The 12,505-nt window shown below is 47.7% G+C and overlaps 1 long non-coding RNA gene across 2 annotated transcripts in view; it reads left to right on the top strand.

Annotated features, from left to right (window-relative positions):
* Nucleotides 1-207: 207 nt before the first annotated feature.
* The window catches only part of LOC142488611 (uncharacterized), a 53,522-nt gene continuing 41,224 nt past the window's right edge, over nt 208-12,505 (top strand). For both annotated transcript variants that reach the window (XR_012799530.1, XR_012799531.1), the window contains exons 1-2: nt 208-289; nt 7,808-7,865. This is a non-coding gene — a long non-coding RNA (uncharacterized LOC142488611). The remainder of the gene's footprint in view (nt 290-7,807; nt 7,866-12,505) is intronic.

Genomic DNA, 12,505 nt, shown 5'->3' with positions numbered 1-12,505 from the left:
CCAGTGCTTTCTGTTGTGGGCACTCACGAAGTGTGAAGGCGTATCAGCCAGCAGGGAAGACAGAATGTTGTCTTCCCGTGCGGCGATGCGGTCACGTGGTGTCCGGGGAGCCAATGGCAGGGCAGATAGTTTGGACCAATAGGAGTGCAGGTAGTGTAGACCAATGGGCATGCCCCCCCATCATGGGCGCGCCCTCCCCCCATTTTGGCCATGCCAGCCGCGCCTCCCATTGCTCCCTACAGATAACAGATTGCGGCTTTTAGCTGTGCACGAGCTGCCAGGGCGCCAGGTACGCATGCAGCAGTCAACACAGGGGCCATGGAGTAACATAACAGATACTCCACCACACTATCTGTTTCTTATATGGGGCAATTGTTACTGTCTATCCACCATTTAAATTTGATGACTCATAGCATAATGGCTTAGCTATGAAATGTTGGTATCCTGGTGGTTCATTTGGAGTACATATCATTGTTTGTTTGAGAAATACCATGAAATTCTATGACAACCAGTAGGCTTTTGTGTTTTAATTGAACTGCTGAGACTACAGTAATGAAGTGATTACATATGTGTCATGAAAGCTCTAAAACCTCAACAGGGATCACCAAGATTAGGAATATACAACCAATGCATTTGTACAAAGGTTGATTAGCCTAATTTGACCGCTATCCGCATTGTTACACACACACAAAAAAATGGTCTGGCTGAAAGCCCCGAGAAGAGGCTTGAAAAGCCCTATATTAGATCACATTTACTCAAAAGTAGTGGGTATTTCCCGATAGGCCCAGGCCTAAGGCGGCAACATTTTGGGGCGGCATGCGCAATTGGGCTTTCTGCCGCGCATGCATAGGTGGCATCACACGGGGTCATGTTTCCATGGCAACGGGATGGCGCGGCACTGGAGGATGAGGGAAGCACTAGGTAAGTGCCTATGGGCGGCATATGTTTAATCCGCCACTGCTCAAAAGGCTCCAGTCTGAATGTTGACCCCAAGCCCACTTAGCCTGGACCTGGAAAATAGCTGCTATAATGCTCCATTATTTTACAAATATCTAAATCAGCCTTCTCGTCATTAAACACCTTCCAGCACTGGAAGACCCCTTACAGTCCACTCAAGTCAATGAGTTGCTAGTTGTGCTCTAGCGTTGGAACATATCTTACAGCAGGAGACTGTTTAGTAAATATGGGCCATTATCTTATATAAAATTCATTTTTGAAACTAGGGATATCTAGCAGAGGATCCAAGACAACTATTGATATGACTTTAGGATTGTTTGTGTAATTCTTCTATTATCCTTATATTAAATTCATCCAATCCAGACTACATTTGTACAACCTGTCCCATACTTTGCCTATATGTCAACAAAAGCACACAAAGTAAGTATTTTATTATTACTTTAGACAGCATAAAATATATTCTGTCCTGTCTTGGTAAGCATTCTCTTATAAATTAAGCATTATACATAAACTCCATTAATTCTGCAGTACATCAACAACATCCCTCTGAGATACATAATTTGTCAAAATAAATGAACTATGCCAGCAAGACAGTGCCAACCATGAGACTTCTGGCGCACTTCAGATGATTGCAACTGAGGCCCGTTATCAGGTTTTATTTTCTTACCTGAAATTTTATATTACAATTTCATTAATATAAACCTCCAGAAGCATGCTGTTCTATTGGTTGAAACCCTCTTTTCTTGATATCTATCTATACACAAGTTCTGCTTTATCTGTCATTCATAGGCCGGGAGTCATCAAAGCGAGATGCAGGTGTACAGCACCTTTTCCCCCCACCCTAAGTGAGAGCATATACCTACCGGTGTATTCTGGTGCAAGTGCATACTTGTTAGGTAGAACAGGAGGGCTGAGATCACGAGGTGGTGTAGGGAGACATCAGGACAGGCTATCAGGGATGGTTCATCAGTCAGCGCAGCACCTCCAGCCCAGGAGGATCCTTGATGCAGGCAGGATGAACCTCAGAGGCAACTCTTCTTGGTTCACACTCCAGACATCACACCAGAGAGGGTATAACTGGAGTTTATTAGGTTCAGCACATAAGTACAGGTTCCATTCCCTGAAGGCAGTACCTCAGGCTTGAGGCACTGAGCACCCCTCCTCTGCCTACCTTACCCACTAAGGCCTCGTTCAGGGTGCTGGCTTCGGAGGGAGGGCGTGCTGCCGTGCGTGCTGCCGTGAGAAACAAAGTATTCAATTTGAATACTGGTTGTCAGGGTAGCAACTGCCCTGTCTCCGAAGCCAGGAGTTGAAGCTGGCTACAGTTTCAATAAACGAAAATTTCATTTTTTGGAGCTGCAGCAGCGTCACTGGGACCTAGGCAGCCAATGAAATCATTCTTGAGAATGATTTCATGACTGCAACCTCGATACTTAACCTGCCGTGTGTAACCCCGCCCCCTCCTCAACGCTGAAAAGTCTGCTGGGGGATAAACACAGATCGCCCAGCAAACTGCCGCACTGCCGCCCTCCCGCCCTCCCTCCAACTCCTGCAGCTGGCACCCTTAACGAGGCCTAACAGGGCAAGGCCTCAGCCCACTCATATCCAGGAGAGACTTACTGCTGTATCCTCATAGCAGGGAGGGCAGCACAGAACTAACTCCCAGAACCCTAACTCTAACCTCTAGAGGGAAACCCCCTCCTTCCCAGGGGAGTGGCTTGTAAGCCGGCCCCCTATCAGTCATAGGCCCCCTTGTAATACCAGGCTACTCCTGAACTTTATTAGGTAACACATACAGTATATAACAATACAACCAGGCCCTGCAGGATTTGAATCTCATCATTTAAATATCCTGCAGTGCTCTGCCAACTTCTTCAGTTGTTCCTGCTGCTACTCTACCAGGCAGAATGTGCACCCTGAGGCTAAGGCCCCGCTCCCTCAGTCAGCGCGCCCGCACTGCAGACAGGCGGGGCGCTGACAGACACAGACCGCGATATGCGGTCTGTAGGGAGCCGGGGCTGGAGTGGGAGGGAGGGAGGGCGTGGTTTAAGCGGAGGGGGCGTGGTTTAAGCAGAGGGACCCGCTAACCCCCCCCCCCCTCCACTGGCTCGGGCTCCCGGGCTGCAGGAGGGAGCTGCTGCGGGCTGCCCTACTCACACGCTGACACTCAGGCACACACACACACACTCAGGCACACACAGACACACACAGACACACAGACAGGCACTCATGCACACACACACACACACAGGCAGGCACTCACGCATTTAGGCACACACATACACACACACAGATAGGCACTCAGACACACACATACACACACACAGACAGGCACTCACGCTGCTTTCCCTCCACACTCTCCTCCCCGCTCCCCGAAGCCTCCCCTCCTCCCAAAGCCTCCCCTCCTCATTGGCTCACAGCCACACCACGTGACGCGTCGACGCTTGGGATTACAATTCTCTTGAATCCCCTAGCGGCTGACGCGTCAAAGCGTGTAGTAAGCTGTGCAGCCAGGGGGGACCGGGACCGGCTCGGGAGGATTCCCCTGCTAGTGGGGAACGCTCGTGCGGCCGCCCGCGCCGCCGGGCGCAGCGGGTCCCAGGCCTGACTGACCTCATCAGAAGGAGACCAAGAACAGACAAGCTGCAACTGAGATCTACAAAGTGAGTTTCTCAAGTTGTACTGTATCCTTTATATACTACTTATTGGATGGTTATCTATAATTCTGGGGAGATGCTGTTTGTGCCAATCTGGCTTTTTGTGTGATTTCCATAGGCTACTTTAGCAACATTTCCTCCAAGAGTTATGTCAAGGGTGGTATACTTCTTATCATCTTTCAATTGCTCACGTGATTGGTTTATGTAGCAATCTCTACAGAAGTGTTTTTCAACCTTTGATCTCTTGAGGCACCCTTAATCACAGAGCTCAGTTGCTGAGGGACCCCCAAAACAGGACAGTCAGTCACAGGAGACACAGGACAGAGAGAGTGACAGGATACAGAGCGGGCAGGTGACAGAGTCACAGGAGACTGGTGGCAGAGACAGACAGAGTCACAGGAGGCACACAACAGGACAGAACAAATACACACACAACAACAGGACAGAAACACACACACACACACACACACACACACACACACACACACACACACACACACACACACACACACACACACACACACACACACACACACACACACACACACACACACACACACACACACACACACACACACACACACACACACACACACACACACACACACTCTGCATCACCTCTATCCTGCCAATGCTGCTTCTTCCTCCATGCTTGGCCACACCCTGCAGGTTCCTTTCACCACCTCCTGATTGGCTGTTGCTGGATTAATGCAGCCAATCAGGATAGAGTAAACTGCCCAGTGCCCTAGCAACTGCCCTGCTTTCTCCCAGCTCTGGGAGATCGGGGAAATCCTGCAGCCCCTTTTGATCCTCTCATGGAAAACAAATACATTTAAAAAAGCACTTATGAGCACATTCACAGGTCTCAGACAGGTATACAACTTTGCATCCAGTGCTTCCACTGCAGACAGGGATTCTGGTTAATTACTGATGCAGCGGCCGTTATTCGAACACTTACCTGGGTACATTTTGCTTTGTGCCGCGTGTAGGTTGAGATATATATTCACAAGTTTTGCCGGGGCAGACTAATGGCCATCGGATTAACACAGCAGGGACTGTGTGAGTCCTATCGGGGTCTGCCTTTCTGTAATAGACGCGTAGTAAAAGAGAAACTGAATCTAACTGCGCGCCTCTCACAGGCGATCGCGGGGGTTTTATTTAATTTTAAACATTACAGTAATGTTGCAGGGGGTCTCCGGCAGGGCCGCCAACAGCGGGGGACAGAGGGCACTGGGGTCCCAGGCCCCGTGAGTCAGGGGGCCTGGCCGCCAGGGCCCCCTGCGCGGCCGTGCCCCTCGATAAATCCCGTCGCCCGGTCACCACCGGGTGACAGGATTTAGCGCGCTCGCGATGTGCCAGGCAGCGTGCGCTTCCCTGCAAAGGGAAGAGAGAAAAAACCTCCCCCCTCTCCTGATTGGCTGGCGTGTTGGCACGCTGCCAGGATTTTTTTTTTTGGCCCGCACAAGCTCTATCTGAGCTTGCAAAGCGAGGCCCGCCTCCTCCTGCATGGAGCACGTGGTAAGTCTGCTCCATGCCTCCCTTGCTTCCCCCTTACCCCCCTGCTCCGATTTCCCCCCCCATTCCGATTCCCCCCTGCTCCGATTCCTCCCCCGTTCAGATAACCCCCCCTGCTCCGATTCCCCCCGTTCTGATTTCCCCCCCCGTTCTGATTCCCCCCTGCTCCGATTCCCCCCTGCTCCGATTCACCCCCCCTTGCTCCGATTCACTCCCAATTCCGATTTCTCCCGTGTGTATGTGTGTGTCTGAGTGAGTGTGTGTGTGTGTGTGTGTCTGAGTGAGTGTGTGTCTGAGTGAGTGTGTGTGTCTGTGTGTGTGTGAGAGTGTGTGTGTGTGTGTGAATGTGTGTGTGAATGTGTGTGTGTGAGAGTGTGTGAGAGTGTGTCTGAGAGAGAGAGTCAGAGAGAGAGTCAAAGGGAGAGAGTCAAAGAGAGAGGGAGAGAGGGAGAGAGTCAGAGAGGGAGAGAGTCAGAGAGGGAGAGAGTCAGAGAGGGAGAGAGTCAGAGAGGGAGAGAGGGAGAGAGTCAGAGAGAGAGTGTCTGAGAGAGAGTGTCAGAGAGAGAGTGAGTGTCTGAGAGAGAGAGTGAGTGTCTGAGAGAGCGAGTCAGAGAGCGAGTCAGAGAGCGAGTCAAAGAGCGAGTCAGAGAGCGAGTCAGAGAGAGAGGGAGAGAGTCAGAGAGATTGAGAGAGAGAGTCAGAGAGAGAGTCTCTCGGAGTCAGAGAGAGGGAGAGAGTCAGAGAGAGGGAGAGAGAGAGAGTCAGATAGAGGGAGAGAGTCAGAGAGAGGGAGAGAGAGAGAGTCAGATAGAGAGGGAGAGAGTAAGAGAGAGGGAGAGTCAGAGAGAGAGTCACTCAGAGAGAGGGAGAGAGAGAGAGTCAGAGAGAGGGAAAGAGAGAGTCAGATAGAGGGAGAGAGTCAGAGAGAGGGAGAGAGAGAGAGAGAGAGTCAGAGAGAGAGGGAGAGAGTAAGAGAGAGGGAGAGTCAGAGAGATAGTCAGAGAGAGAGAGTCACTCAGAGAGAGGGAGAGAGTAAGAGAGAGGGAGAGTCAGAGAGAGAGTCACTCAGAGAGAGGGAGAGAGAGAGAGTCAGAGAGAGGGAGAGAGAGAGAGTCAGATAGAGAGGGAGAGAGTAAGAGAGAGGGAGAGTCAGAGAGATAGTCAGAGAGAGAGAGTCACTCAGAGAGAGGGAGAGAGGAAGAGAGTCAGAGAGAGGGAGAGTCAGAGAGAGGGAGAGTCAGAGAGAGGGAGAGTCAGAGAGAGAGAGTCAGGGAGAGAGAGTGTGTGTGAGAGAGAGAGAGAGAGAGAGAGAGAGAGAGAGAGAGAGAGAGAGAGAGAGGGGGGGGGGGGAGGAGAGAGTCAGAGAGAGGAGGAGAGAGTCAGAGAGGGGGAGAGAGTCAGAGAGAGGGGGAGAGAGTCAGAGAGAGGGGGAGAGAGTCAGAGAGAGGGGGAGAGAGTCAGAGAGAGGGGGAGAGAGTCAGAGAGAGGGGGAGAGAGTCAGAGAGATGGGGAGAGAGTCAGAGAGAGAGAGGGAGAGTCAGAGAGAGAGAGGGAGAGTCAGAGAGAGGGAGAGTTAGAGAGAGGGAGAGTTAGAGAGAGGGAGAGAGTCAAAGAGAGGGGAAGCGAGTGAGGGAGAGTCAAAGAGAGAGTCACTCAGAGAGAGGGAGAGAGTCAGAGAGAGAGTCAGAGAGAGAGTCAGAGAGCGAGTCAGAGGGAGTGTCAGAGGGAGTGTCAGAGGGAGTGTCAGAGAGCGAGTCAGAGAGAGAGTGGGAGAGAGAGAATCAGAGAGAGAGTGAGTCAGATAGAGTGTGTGAGATAGAGAGTCAGAGAGAGAGAGAGAGAGGGAGAGAGTAAGAGAGAGGGAGAGTCAGAGAGATAGTCAGAGAGAGAGAGAGTCAGAGAGAGAGTCATTCAGAGAGACTGAGAGGGAGAGTCAGAGAGAGAGAGAGTCTGAGAGAGAAAGTGAGTCAGATAGAGAGTGGGAGAGAGGGGAAGAGAGGAGGAGAGAGGAGGAGAGTGGGGGAGAGAGGGGGAGAGAGCCAGAGAGAGGGGGAGAGCGCCAGAGAGAGGGGGAGAGAGGAGGAGAGATGGATAGAGTCAGAGAGAGAGGGAGAGAGTAAGAGAGAGGGCGAGTCAGAGAGATAGTCAGAGAGAGAGTCACTCAGAGAGAGGGAGAGAGGAAGAGAGTCAGAGAGAGAGGGAGAGGGTCAGAGAGAGAGGGGGAGAGGGTCAGAGAGAGAGGGGGAGAGGGTCAGAGAGAGGGAGAGTCAGAGAGAGAGAGGGAGAGGGTCAGAGAGAGAGGGGGAGAGAGTCAGAGAGAGAGGGAGAGAAAGAGTCCGAGAGAGAGGGAGAGAAAGAGTCTGAGAGAGAGGGAGAGAGTCAGATAGAGGGAGAGTGTCTGAGAGGGAGTGTGGGGGTGGGGGTGGGGGTGGTTGAGTCTGTGAATTAATACAGACACCAACCCACAGTCAGTCAGTCACCCACCCACTCGTCAGTCACTCACCCAAGTGTCACCCACCCAAGTGTCACCCAGTCACCCACCCACAAGTCAGTAAAAACACCCCCCCCCCCCACACACCCACTGTCTCTCTCTGTCTCCCTCTTTCACCCACACTCTCTCTGTCTTATCTTAACTGCCCTATACCTACACCGAAATAACCTATACTGCTTTCTTCCAGATCTGACTCTCAAGCTTCACACAGGAGATATCAGAATCCCCCCTAACCCAGAAGACAGGTAGGGAACACCCCAATCCCATAATGAATCCCCCCCCCCACCCTTGTCTTTTTTCACATAGGATGTACTGTAGCATTGGGTATCTCTGTCTTTTGTTGAAAATATTAAAATAAACAAATTGCATTGTAATGTTTTGTTATTAACAAGAAAAAAGTTAAGTAAAGGTTGCGCGCTAAAAATTAATTTCTGCGGTAGGTGCGCTATGGGGGGTGGGGGGGGGCCTGCTCCTTTTATTTGTCCTGGGCCCCATCATTTCTGATTTCAGGTCCAGGGACCCCCTACTTCCCGAGATACAGGCCCCGTTATGGGGTGCCGGTATCTCCTGTGCATTGAAATGTCCCGATAACGTGACCGTGGGAATAAAATGCATAGGACATACCGGCATCCCATAACGGGGCCTGTATCTCGGGAAGCAGGGGGTCCCCGGACCTCAAATCAACACGATTCTGCTCCGGAGACCCCCTGCTACAATACACTAGTAATAAAATTTAAATTAAAATATGTAATAACCACCAAAACACAACCCACAATAGTCTGCCCGGCAAAACTTGTGCAGATCACGGACAAATCTTGAAATCCATTTTGAAATTTGTTCGAATAACGGCTGCTGCATCTGTACATGCAAATGAGCACACAGTATATTTACCCCTAAACCTTTCTGCTGGTCTAAAATCTTCTATTCTCTTACAGTCTCTATCTTCTATATCAGGATACCTACAGAGGGACTCCTATTTTATGATTTAAAAAAAACAAATCCTTTTTATCAGCTCATTGATCACACTGGGTAGAAGGCCATTGCTAAGATATTCATCTCTTGCAGTGAGGCACAGTTCTCCTCCCTTTAAACTCTCCTCTAAAGGATTCAATCTTCTCATCTGGTCTTTTGTTTATTCTCTTTACTATTCTAAAGTTTTATTCAGATCTTCAAAGCACTCAACCACAACTAATACAGGTATTTCCAATCTACAAAACTTTTAAATATTCCACTTTAAACTTCTTAATATCTTAGTCAAGAGTTCTGCAGTAGGCCGTAGTAAAATTGGGAAAGTTAGGGTACTGTTGGAGTAATATTATATATATATATTATATATATATATATATTATAAATCATTGAAATAAATCTCTTTGGGCTGTATAAAACCTAAGTGAAATTTTTTGCATTAAAATTATGTTGTTTTTCTAAAATAAATAATAAAAAAAATATTGGTTAAAAAGAAAGTGAAATTGTGCGTTCGGAAAAAAACAAGTTGCTACTGTAGGTATGAAAAAGTACCTTGTGCCATCACACTTTAATACCTTAGTGCCACTGGCTGTAAAACACAAATAGTAGTAAGTACAGTGTGTTTGCCAGAAATTCAGCCAAGTGATACAAAATGTGTTGTATGCTTTACAGTCATTGTAACAAAAATGCACTTCCTACTACAATTTCATTTCCCCATTTGTTTGTTTTTTTGTTTTGTTTTTTTACAGGGTAGGAACCAGGAGTCCCCTAGGGCCAAACACCACAATTTTCATTGGTGAGCTTACATATCCCTCAGGGGAAACAAAATGTCTGCCAAATCTCAGGCCAATAAGAAGCTGCAACATCATCGGTTGTGGCTTCCTATTGGATGGCCATCTAAATCCCCTTTAAAAACCAGGAAGTGATACTGGTAACCTCACCAGTAAGTATCTCTGGAAATAGGGTCAAAAATTGAACGGTTCAGCTCTGAAGGAGCCTCTGGATCCAATCCTGTAAAAAAACAAAATGGAGGTTATTTAGGCTAGATTGCTCCTTTAAAAGTGCAAATTTGTCAGAAAGTGCTTAACTTGGCAACATAAATGCATACTGTACTGTATGTTAAAATACATATATAAAAAGTAGACGAGTAAAATAATTTGTGCAACATCAAAATAGTGTGCAAACTAGAAAAACTAGAAAAACATGCTTGTGTACGAACAAACATTTATGACACCACATCTAGTAGTTAAAGATGAAAAAATATTCACCTTCTGGTGGTACTTTCATTAACTAGCCTGTGAGTTGTGTTTTTTTTTTTTTCCCCTATCAAATAAACCCCCTCTGGCTTAACTGTATTCCTATAACCTTATGTGCTTACTTTGGTAAATATTAAGAAATTGAAATGGTATATTTAAAAGGTCTGCAAAAGTTAAATTTTTTCTGCATTAGCTGAGATTGAATGCAGAGCGGACATAGTTAAGTAATACAAGTGCATTAGAACTCTGCTTATTTCTGGGAGGTACTGCACATGTAATGAGAGCAGGTAAGGTGCGGAGAAAGAGTTCACAACATCTAAAGCCTGAAGATTTGTGTGTAGAAAAATGTCTCTAATTTAGTGGGCTGAATTTTCCAAAAAGTTGTCAAGAAAATGTTTTTAAAAAGCTTCATTATTTTGTCAGCAGATGGCACTGCACAGCTAATCTCCTAGAACTGTTGCCACATTTTCTTAATGTATGGGCCATTTTATTTATTTATGTATTTATTTATTTATAAAATGTTTTACCAGGAAGTAATACATTGAGAGTTACCTCTCGTTTTCAAGTATGTCCTGGGCATAGAGTTAAGACAAATACAACATGATTACTGATATAGTTACATAAGTGAACAGGGTATACATTATATACAGTACAAGACATTGCATGCACAGTTAAAGAAAATATATATTATAGGTGTATGTAACAGTTACAGACCAGATTAAAATGTGAGACAGCCTTAGTTTTGAAAGGCTATAACTAGCCTTTGGTTCCAACCAGTGGTCGAAGTGTGATGGAAGTGAGTGGTCGTGGGTACCTACACATTTCATTTCCTCCATGGAATGACATTTGTAAATGTTTGCACATGGTGCTATTTTTATGGGAAACAATCTAAATGAATAATGAACATCATGCTGTTTTTCACGGCAACATTATTTTGTAAAGTACAGAAGTGTTAATAAAGTGAGGAGAGGGCACAAAAGGGGGGCTTGCTTTCTTTGAGCATCTGTCGCTGTAATTCCAAGCAAGGTCATACAGCTTAGATCAGCATCTTGCCCCTGGCTCTAAACAAATAAAACAGGTTTTCTGGGTATTAACACCTGTATCATTCTCCTTATCATTTTCCTGACTGTGGGTACGCTAGAGAGCGAAAAAATCAATAGGTCAAATCCCAGTTACTTCAATCATTTTAATAGCAAAATCGTTGTATGATTGGATAAAATCCCCAACCAGTATGTACAAGGTATTTTGTTTACCAAAACCTCTCCAACACAGTGAGAAATCACATCAAGCATACCAAGTCATATATTATCTTGGACATCTAGAAAGCAGTCCGACGCACTTAGATCAAAATATAAAGAAGTCCAGTTAACATTTGCCATGAATGTTATTGTAGCGGACCAGGTGCACAATGTCCCAGGGGTTGAGTGATGGACGAGTAATCCAAACGCTTCTGTATTGAACCTCTGTGTATAGAAAAACACAAACCAATTGGAATTCGTGCCAATGATTCAAGTGAAGTCACAGGTCAGAAAATATATGTAGCGGTCATGTAAAATGCCTACAGTCATCTCTCCTGTTGGCAGTAAGGCCTGGTAAGTGTGGGCATGCCAGCAGTAATTATGGAGGTTTACCCTCACACCCTGGTGGGGTGCCCTGTGTATGGCTGGGACTGGTCACATGCTCTGACTCCATGGTTAGTGATGTCAGAGGTGTGTCAGCCTCAGAAAGTACATAAGGCACAGCACTGTGCTCAAAAGTTAGTTGCTGTATAGTTCTTAGTTCTAGTTCAAGCCCAGCAGGAGTTGCTGGAGAGTCTTGGTATGAGACCTGAGTTCTGCTGAGAGGAAGAGTTGCGGTAACTCCAGAGGAGACTGTGTCCAGGGACCTGGCACAGGATAGTGATCCCTGCGGGGATAGGGAATCCCTATTAAAGGAACGAATCACCTTTGAAGGGAAGCAGAGTGGATAATCATGAGAGGCTAGAATTCCACTGCGAGGGGCAGCTAGCCCACATCATTCAATAAAGATGTGTTCATTCAGAAATCCTCTTGTGTACATCTGTGGAATGAGTGTACAGAGAGGAGCACCACGGAGGAGTTCCTCGTCAGGATCATCCCCATGCGGACGCAGGGACCCTGGTGAGGTGGAGGCGCTGCACTGGAACTAGGTGAGACTCAGCACACTACCTCAGCTGCCTGTCAGACGGGTTCTCCCCACACACCATCATGCGGGAGACTCAGGAGTCCTGTAGCCAGCAGGTGCACCATCAGGCATATTCACACTGTAATGGGGTCCGGTTAGACCACAGGGGCCAATGTGAGATTGGGTGGGTCAGGCCGGGCCAGAAATACCGTTACATTTGGAGGCGCTGCTGAGATCAGATCCGTCAACAGGACAGGCTTTTAGCTAGGTCACTTGGAAACAGGGAGAGTGTCTGCTGCCACTTTGTGCTGAGTAGGGACGGACCTAGGGGTGGTCAGGGGGCTGACGGGATATTGTCAGTTCGCAGGGACAACCTAGGGGCCTGAAGGGAGTGAGGGGTCTGGAGCGGGCTATAGCTGACCGAGTCACCTTGAGGCAGTGCTAGTTGGTAGGATGCCAGAAGGGATAGCCTGTTAACTTGGTCAGGAGTCCTGGAGAGGGTCTGCGCTAGGCTGACCAAG

Source organism: Ascaphus truei, chromosome 2 (assembly GCF_040206685.1).
Source record: "Ascaphus truei isolate aAscTru1 chromosome 2, aAscTru1.hap1, whole genome shotgun sequence".
Lineage (NCBI taxonomy): Eukaryota > Metazoa > Chordata > Amphibia > Anura > Ascaphidae > Ascaphus > Ascaphus truei.
Note: the sequence above shows the minus strand (reverse complement) of the source record. Positions and strands in the feature narration are given on the sequence as shown.